The sequence below is a fragment of the Arachis stenosperma genome, chromosome 4, assembly GCF_014773155.1.
Source record: "Arachis stenosperma cultivar V10309 chromosome 4, arast.V10309.gnm1.PFL2, whole genome shotgun sequence".
NCBI classification, from domain to species: Eukaryota; Viridiplantae; Streptophyta; class Magnoliopsida; order Fabales; family Fabaceae; genus Arachis; species Arachis stenosperma.
In genome coordinates this window covers 46,655,068-46,664,537 of record NC_080380.1, presented here as the reverse complement: position 1 = coordinate 46,664,537, position 9,470 = coordinate 46,655,068, and the positions used below count along the sequence as shown (strand labels likewise).

At 40.3% G+C, this 9,470-nt stretch overlaps 1 non-coding gene across 1 annotated transcript; it reads left to right on the top strand.

Moving 5' to 3' along the window:
• Window positions 1–6,962: 6,962 nt before the first annotated feature.
• Window positions 6,963–7,070, top strand: LOC130978586 (small nucleolar RNA R71). The gene has a single exon (XR_009086208.1). It is a non-coding gene; the product is annotated as a small nucleolar RNA R71 (small nucleolar RNA).
• The last annotated feature ends 2,400 nt before the right edge of the window (window positions 7,071–9,470 follow it).

Sequence of the window (9,470 nt, the reverse complement as noted above, 5' to 3'; positions counted from 1 at the left end):
TTTCTTATGTGTCTAAGACTTTAGACACTGCCCAGTCCAATTATACTACTACTGAGAAAGAGCTTCTTGCTATTGTTTTTGCTCTGGATAAATTCCGAGCTTATTTACTTGGTACTAGAGTAGTAGTGTATTCGGACCATGCAGCTTTAAAGTATTTATTAGCTAAAAAGGAGTCCAAACCAAGGCTCATATGTTGGATACTGCTATTACAAGAATTTAATTTAGAAATAAAGGATAAGAGTGGTAACCAGAATTTAGTGGCAGACCATTTGAGCCGCCTTGAGCACATTAAGGATGATTCTACTCCTATAGATGATAATTTTCCATTTGATAACCTGCAAGCAGTATCTGAGGTAGTCCCTTGGTACGCACCTGTAGCTAATTATCTAGTTAGTCGCACATTTCCTCCACACTTTTCTAAGCATCAAAGAGACAAGCTGAAAAGCAAGTCTAAATATTATATATGGGATGACCCATATTTATGGAGATGTGGCCCTGATCAGGTAATTAGACGTTATGTGCCTCAATCAGAATTCCAGTCCATTTTAGAGGCATGTCAGTCATCTGAGAGTGGAGGACATTTTGGCCCTCAAAGAACAGCTAGAAAGATCTTAGACTGTTGATTCTGGTGGCCTACTCTTTTTAGAGACGCTGCTGAGTTTTGTAAATCTTGTCCCCTGGTCGGCGAAATTGTGAACTATACTTTTTCACAACTCTCATAATCCCTGGTAATGGCTCCAAAAACTTGGTGCGCTTAATACCATGGCATTACACAACTTCGCACAACTAACCAGCAAGTGCACTGGGTCGTCCAAGTAATAAAACCTTACGTGAGTAAGGGTCGATCCCACGGAGATTGTTAGTAATGAAGCAAGCTATGGTCATCTTGTAAATCTTAGTCAGGCAAACTCAGATATATATGGTGATGAACGAAAATAACATAGAAGATAAAGATAGTGATACTTATGTATATCATTGGTGTATGAGCTTCAGACAAGTGTATGAAGATGCCTTCCCTTCCGTCTCTCTGCTTTCCTACAGCCTTCATCCAATCCTTTCTTACTCCCTTCCATGGCAAGCTCGTATAGGGTCTCACTGTTGTCAGCAGCTACCTCCCATCCTCTCAGTGAAAGCGATTGCATATGTCCTGTCACGGCATAGCGGAATTCATCTGTCGGTTCTCAATCAGGCGCGGAATAGAATCCAGTGATTCTTTTGCGTTATCACTAACGCCCCCGCCCTCAGGGTTTGAAGCACGTCACAGTCATTCAGTCATTGAATCCTACTCAGAACACCACAGACAAGGTTAGACCTTCCGGATTCTCTTGAATGCTGCCATCAGGTCCTGCCTATACCACGAAGACTCCGAAGAATCCAAGAGATATTCACTAAGCCTCGAATGCTTGTAGAACAAGAATGGTTGTCAATCACCTTGTTCATAGGTGAGAGTGGTGATGGGCGTCAATCATCACCATCATCATGTTGAAGAACAAGTGATATCTTGGTAAAAGAACAAGCGGAATTGAATGGAAGAACAATAGTAATTGCATTAATACTCGAGGTACAGCAGAGCTCCACACCCTTAATCTATGGTGTGTAGAAACTCCACCGTTGAAAATACATAAGAACAGGGTCTAGGCATGGCCGAATGGCCAGCCTCCCAAAGATCTAAGATAGCATAAAACAAAGATAGCTACCAAAGTCTCGATACAAATACAATAGTAAAAGGTCCTACTTATAGATAACTAGTAGCCTAGGTGTACAAAGATGAGTAAATGACATAAAAATCCACTTCCGGGCCCACTTGGTGTGTGCTTGGGCTGAGCAATCAAGGAAATTCGTGTAGAGAACTTTTCTGGAGTTAAACGCCAGCTCCCATGCCAGTTTGGGCGTTTAACTCCAACTTTTATTCCTGTTCCGGCGTTTAACGCTGGAATTCCTGAGGCCGGATTGCTTTGCGGGTTTGGGCCATCAAATCTTGGACAAAGTATGGACTATTATATATTGCTGGAAAGCCCTGGATGTCTACTTTCCAACGCCGTTGAGAGCGCGCCAATTGGGCTTCTGTAGCTCCAGAAAATCCACTTCGAGTGCAGGGAGGTCAGAATCCAACAGCATCTGCAGTCCTTTTTGGTCTCTGAATCAGATTTTTGCTCAGGTCCCTCAATTTCAGCCAGAAAATACCTGAAATCACAGAAAAACACACAAACTCATAGTAAAGTCCAGAAAAGTGAATTTTAAATAAAAACTAATAAAAATGTACTAAAATCTAACTAAAAGATATCAAAAACATACTAAAAACAATGCCAAAAAGTATACAAATTATCCGCTCATCACAACACCAAACTTAAACTGTTGCTTGTCCTCAAGCAACTGAAAATCAAATAAGATCAAAAGAAGAGAATATGCAATGAATTCCAAAAACATCTGTGAAGATCAGTATTAATTAGATGAGCGGGGCTTTTAACCTTCTGTCTCTGAACAGTTTTGGCATCTCAATCTATCCCTTGAAATTCAGAATGGTTGGCTTCTTTAGGAACTCAGAGTCCAGATAGTGTTAATGATTCTCCTAGTAAAGTATGATGATTCTTGAACATAGCTATTTATTGAGTCTTGGCTGTGGCCCAAAGCACTCTGTCTTCCAGTATTACCACCGGATACATACATGCCACAGACACATAATTGGGTGAACCTTTTCAGATTGTGACTCAGCTTTGCTAAAGTCCCCAATTAGAGGTGTCCAGGGTTCTTAAGCACACTCTTATTTGCCTTGGATCACAACTTTATTTCTTTTCTTTTTCTTTCTTTTCTTTTTTTTTTTTTTCGATTTTTTTTTTTTTTTTTTTCGGTTTTTTTCTTTTTTTTTTTTTTTTTTTTTTTTTGAATAGCTTTTTCTTGCTTCAAGAATCATTTTATTGATTTTTCAGATCCTCAGTAACATGTCTCCTTTTTCATCATTCTTTCAAGAGCCAACATTCATGAACCACAAATTCAAGATACATATGCACTGTTTACACATACATTCAGAGAACAAAAATATTGCCACCACATCAAAATAATTAAACTATTATAAAATTCAAAATTCATGCAATTCTTCCTTTTTCAATTAAGCACATTTTTATTCAAGAAAGGGGATGGATTCATAGGACATTCATAACTTTAAGGCATAGACACTAAGACACTAATGATCATAAGACACAAGCATGGATAACATAAAGCACTAAAAATTTCGAAAAACAAGGGAATAAAGAACAAGGAAATCAAGGAATGGGTCCACCTTAGTGATGGCGGCTCTTCCTTGCTTTTGAAGGTCCTATGGAGTGCTTGAGCTCCTCAATGTCTCTTCCTTGTCTTTGTTGCTCCTCCCTCATGATTCTTTGATCTTCTCTAATTTCATGGAGGAGAATGGAGTGTTCTTGATGCTCCACCCTTAGTTGTCCCATGTTGGAACTTAATTCTCCTAGGGAGGTGTTTAGTTGCTCCCAATAGTTTTGTGGAGGAAAGTTCATCCCTTGAGGAATCTCAGGGATTTCTTGATGAGAGGGGTCTCTTGTGTATTCCATCCTTTTCTTGGTGATGGGCTTGTCCTCATCAATGGGGATATCTCCTTCTATGTCAACTCCAACTGAATAACAGAGGTGACAAATGAGGTGAGGAAAGGCTAATCTTGCCAAAGTGGAGGTCTTGTCCGCCACCTTATAGAGTTCTTGGGCTATAACCTCATGAACTTCTATTTCTTCTCCAATCATGATGCTATGGATCATGATGGCCCGGTCTATGGTAACTTCGGACCGGTTGCTAGTGGGAATGATTGAGCGTTGTATGAACTCTAACCATCCTCTAGCCACGGGTTTGAGGTCATGCCTTCTCAATTGGACCGGCTTTCCTCTTGAATCTTGCTTCCATTGTGCGCCCTCTTCACATATGACTGTGAGGACTTGGTCCAACCTTTGATCAAAGTTGACCCTTCTAGTGAAAGGATGCTCATCTCCTTGCATCATAGGCAAGTTGAACGCCACCCTCACACTCTCCGGACTAAAATCCAAGTATTTCCCCCGAACCATAGTAAGATAATTCTTTGGATTCGGGTTCACTCTTTGGTCATGGTTCTTTGTGATCCATGCATTGGCATAGAACTCTTGAACCATCAAGATTCCAACTTGTTGAATGGGGTTGGTGAGAACTTCCCAACCTCTTCTTTGGATCTCATGGCGGATCTCCGGATATTCACCCTTTTTGAGTAAAAAGGGGACTTCGGGGATCACCTTCTTCAAGGCCACAACTTCATAGAAGTGGTCTTGATGCACCTTTGAGAGGAATCTATCCATCTCCCATGACTCGGAGGTGGAAGCTTTTGCTTTCCCTTTCCTCTTTTTAGAGGTTTCTCCGGCCTTTGGTGCCATAATGGTTATGGAAAAACGAAAAAGCAACGCTTTTACCACACCAAACTTAAAATGTTTGCTCGTCCTCGAGCAAAAGAAGAAAGAAAGGAGTAGAAGAAGAAGAAATGAGGAAGAGGGGGAGGGTAGTGTGTTCGGCCAAAGGGGGAAGAAGTGGTCTTTAGGTTGTGTGAAAATGAAGGGTTGAAGAAGGGTATTTATAGGAGAGAGGGGGGTAAAGGTTCGGCCATTTGAGGGTGGGTTTGGGAGGGAAAGTGGTTTGAATTTGAAGGGTGAGGTTGGTGGGGTTTTATGAAGGATGGATGTGAGTGGTGAAGAGAAAGATGGGATTTGATAGGTGAGGGGTTTTTGGGGAAGAGGTGTTGAGGTGATTGGTGAATGGGGGAAGAAGAGAGAGAGTGATGGTAGGGTCCTGTGGGGTCCACAGATCCTGTAGTGTCAAGGAAAAGTCATCCTTGCACCAAATGGCATCAAAATCCACGTTTTGACCCATTTCTGGCGTTAAACGCCGGGCTGGTGCCCATTCCTGGCGTTTAACGCCAGGTTGTTGCCCTTTACTGGCGTTTAACGCCAGTCTGGTGCCCTTTTCTGGCGTTAAACGCCCAGAAAGGTGCCAGACTGGGCGTTAAACGCCCAACTGCTAGGCTGACTGGCGTTTGAACGCCAGCAGCATCTTCCTCCAGGGTGTGCTGTTTTTCTTCCTGTTTTTCATTTTGTTTTTGCTTTTTTCATTGTTTTTGTGACTTCTTATGATCATCAACCTACAAAAAAGATAAAATAACAAAAGAAAATAATTAATTATAAAACATTGGGTTGCCTCCCAACAAGCGCTTCTTTAGTGTCATTAGCTTGACAGAGGACTCCCATGGAGCCTCAGAAACACTCAGAACCGTGTTGAAACCTCCCAACACCAAACTTAGAGTTTGAATGTGGGGTTTCAACACCAAACTTAGAGTTTGGTTGTGGCCTCCCAACACCAAACTTAGAGTTTGACTGTGGGGGCTCTGTTTGGCTCTGTTTTGAGAGAAGCTCTTCATGCTTCCTCTCCATGATGATAGAGGGATATCCTTGGGCCTTAAACACCATGGATTCTTCATTCACTTGAATGATCAACTCTCCTCTATCAACATCAATCACAGCCTTTGCTGTGGCTAGGAATGGTCTGCCAAGGATGATGGATTCATCCATGCACTTCCCAGTCTCTAGGACTATGAAATCAGTAGGAATGTAATGGTCTTCAATCTTCACCAAAACATTCTCTATAAGTCCATGAGCTTGTTTTCTTGAATTGTCTGCCATCTCTAATGAGATTCTTGCAGCTTGCACCTCAAGGATCCCTAATTTCTCCATTACAGAGAGGGGCATGAGGTTTACACTTGACCCTAAGTCACACAAGGCCTTCTTGAAGGTCATGGTGCCTATGGTACAAGGTATAGAAAACTTCCCAGGATCCTGCCTCTTTTGAGGTAGTTTCTGCCTAGACAAGTCATCCAGTTCTTTGGTGAGCAAGGGAGGTTCATCCTCCCAAGTCTCATTTCCAAATAACTTGTCATTTAGTTTCATGATTGCTCCAAGGTATTTAGCAACTTGCTCTTCAGTAACATACTCATCCTCTTCAGAGGAAGAATACTCATCAGAGCTCATGAATGGCAGAAGTAAGTCCAATGGAATCTCTATGGTCTCATTTTGAGCCTCAGATTCCCATGGTTCCTCATTGGGGAACTCACTGGAGACCAGTGCACGCCCATTGAGGTCTTCCTCAGTGGCGTTCACTGCCTCTCCTTCCTCCCAGAATTCGGCCATGTCTATGGCTTTGCACTCTCCTTTTGGATTTTCTTCTGTATTACTTGGGAGAGTGCTAGGAGGGAGTTCAGTAACTTTCTTGCTCAGCTGACCCACTTGTCCTTCCAAATTTCTGATGGAGGACCTTGTTTCATTCATGAAACTTTGAGTGGTCTTTATTAGATCAGAGACCATTGTTGCTAAGTCAGAAGTATTCTGCTTAGAACTCTCTGTCTGTTGCTGAGAAGATGATGGAAAAGGCTTGCCATTGCTAAACCTGTTTCTTCCACCATTATTGTTATTGAAACCTTGTTGAGGTCTCTCTTGATTCTTCCATGAGAGATTTGGGTGATTTCTCCATGAAGAATTATAGGTGTTTCCATAGGGTTCTCCTAGGTAATTCACCTCTTCCATGGAAGGGTTCTCAGGATCATAAGCTTCTTCCTTAGATGAAGCATCCTTAGTACTGTTTGGTGCATTTTGCATTCCAGACAGACTTTGAGAAATCAAATTGACTTGTTGAGTCAATATCTTATTCTGAGCCAGTATGGCATTCAGAGCATCAATCTCAAGAACTCCTTTCTTCTGATTAGTCCCATTGTTCACAGGATTCCTTTCAGAAGTGTACATGAATTGGTTATTTGCAACCATTTCAATCAGCTCTTGAGCTTCTGCAGGCGTCTTCTTCAGATGAAGAGATCCTCCTGCAGAGCTATCCAAGGACATCTTAGATAGTTCAGAGAGACCATCATAGAAAATACCTATGATGCTCCATTCAGAAAGCATGTCAGAAGGACATTTTCTGATTAATTGTTTGTATCTTTCCCAAGCTTCATAGAGGGATTCTCCATCCTTTTGTCTAAAGGTTTGGACTTCCACTCTAAGCTTACTCCATCTTTGTGGTGGAAAGAATTTTGCCAAGAAGGCATTGACTAGCTTTTCCCATGAGTCCAGGCTTTCTTTAGGTTGAGAGTCCAACCATATTCTAGCTCTGTCTCTTACAGCAAAAGGGAATAGCATCAGTCTATAGACTTCAGGGTTAACCCCATTAGTCTTGACTGTGTCACAGATTTGCAAGAATTCAGCTAAAAACTGATGAGGATCTTCCATTGGAAGTCCATGGAACTTGCAATTCTGTTGCATTAGAGAAACTAATTGAGGCTTAAGCTCAAAGTTGTTTGCTCCAATGGCAGGGATAGAGATGCTTCTCCCATAAAAATCAGGAGTAGGTGCAGTAAAGTCACCCAGCACCTCCCTTGCATTGTTTGCATTGTTGTTGTTTTCTGCTGCCATGTTTTCTTCCTTGAAGAATTCGGTCAGGTCCTCTAAAGAGAGTTGTGCTTTGGCTTCTCTTAGCTTTCTCTTCAGAGTCCTTTCGGGTTCAGGATCAGCTTCAACAAGAATGCCTTTGTCCTTGCTCCTGCTCATATGAAAGAGAAGGGAACAAGAAAATGTGGTATCCTCTATGTCACAGTATAGAGATTCCTTTAAGTGTCAGAGGAAAAGAGAAATAGAAAGAAGAAGGAGAAGATAAATTCGAACTTTAGTTAGATAAGGTTCTAATTGTGCATTGAGAAGGAGTGGCACTCCATAAATAGAAGGATGTGAGAAGGAGGGAAGAAGATTTTCGAAAATTAATTAAAATACTTTGAAAACATTTTTGAAAAACATCAATTGATTTTCGAAAATCAAAGTGGAAAAGAAACCAAGTGATTTTTGAAAAAGATTTTGAAATTAGAAATTAAAAAGATTTGATTGAAAACTGTTTTGAAAAAGATGTGGTTAAAAAGATTTAATTGAAAAGTTATGAGTTTAAAAAAAAAAATGTGATTGAGAAGATATGATTTGAAAACATTTTTAAAAGATATGATTTGAAAACCATTTGAAAAGATATGATTTTAAAAATGAATGACTTGCCTAACAAGAAAAGATATGATTTGAAACATTCAAACCTTTCTCAACAGAAAAGGTAACAATCTTGTGATGTTCAATCAAATCATTAATTGTTAGTAAGTATCTTTTAAAAAGGAAAGAAATTGATTTTGAAAACATTTGATTGAAAAGATTTGATTTGAAAAAGATTTGATTTTGAAAAACTAAAAAAAAATTTGATTTTGAAAACAAAATCTTCCCCCTGCACCATCCTGGCGTTAAACGCCCAGAATGGTATACATTCTGGCGTTTAACGCCCAAAATGCACCCTTTTTGGGCGTTAAACGCCCAACCAGGTACCCTGGCTGGCGTTTAAACGCCAGTCTGCCTTCTTCACTGGGCATTTTTGAATGCTCAGCTTTTTCTGTATAATTCCTCTGCAGCATGTTTTGAATCTTCAATTCTTTGTATCATTGACTTGAAAGGACACAAATTAAAAATATTTTTGGATTTTTTTGATAATCAAAATGCAAAAGGAATCAATTAACAATGCATGCAAGACACCAAACTTAGCAGTTTGTGTACTACTGACACTAACAACATGAAAATGCATATGAGACACACAAAATACTTCAAGTCAATAGAATTCAAAGATCAAAACAAAGAAATATATGCATGGATTCGAAAAATATAACAAAAACATGCATTTGACACTAAACTTAAGATGAGACTCTAGACTCAAACAAGAAATATTTTTGGGATTTTATGGTTTTGCAAATTTTTTTGTATTTTTCGAAAATTAAGTGAAAAAAAAGTATCAAAATTCTTAATGAGAATTCCAGGAATCAGTGCAATGCTAGTCTAAGGCTCCGGTCCAGGAATTAGACATGGCTTCACAGCCAGCCAAGCTTTCAAAGAAAGCTTCGGTCCAAAACACTAGACATGACCAAGGTCAGCCAAGCCTTAGCAAATCACTGCTCCAACAGCAAGATTGATACGAAATCAACAAGCTCTTGTGGTGATAAGTTGAAACCTCGGTCCAATCAGATTAGACATGGCTTCTCAGCCAGCCAGATTTCAACAAATCATCATGAAACTCTAGAATTCACCTTCAAGAATTTCGAAAAAAATACCTAATCTAAGCAACAAGATGAACCGTCAGTTGTCCAGCCTAAACAATCCCGGGCAATAACACCAAAAATTTGATGTTGTTGCCGGATCTTGGCTCTGATGTTACCAAAAGCTTGCTCAAAACATGAACAATCCCCGGCAACGGCGCCAAAAACTTGGTCGGCGAAATTGTGAACTATACTTTTTCACAACTCTCATAATCCCTGGTAATGGCTCCAAAAACTTGGTGCGCTTAATACCATGGCATTACACAACTTCGCACAACTAACCAGCAAGTGCACTGGG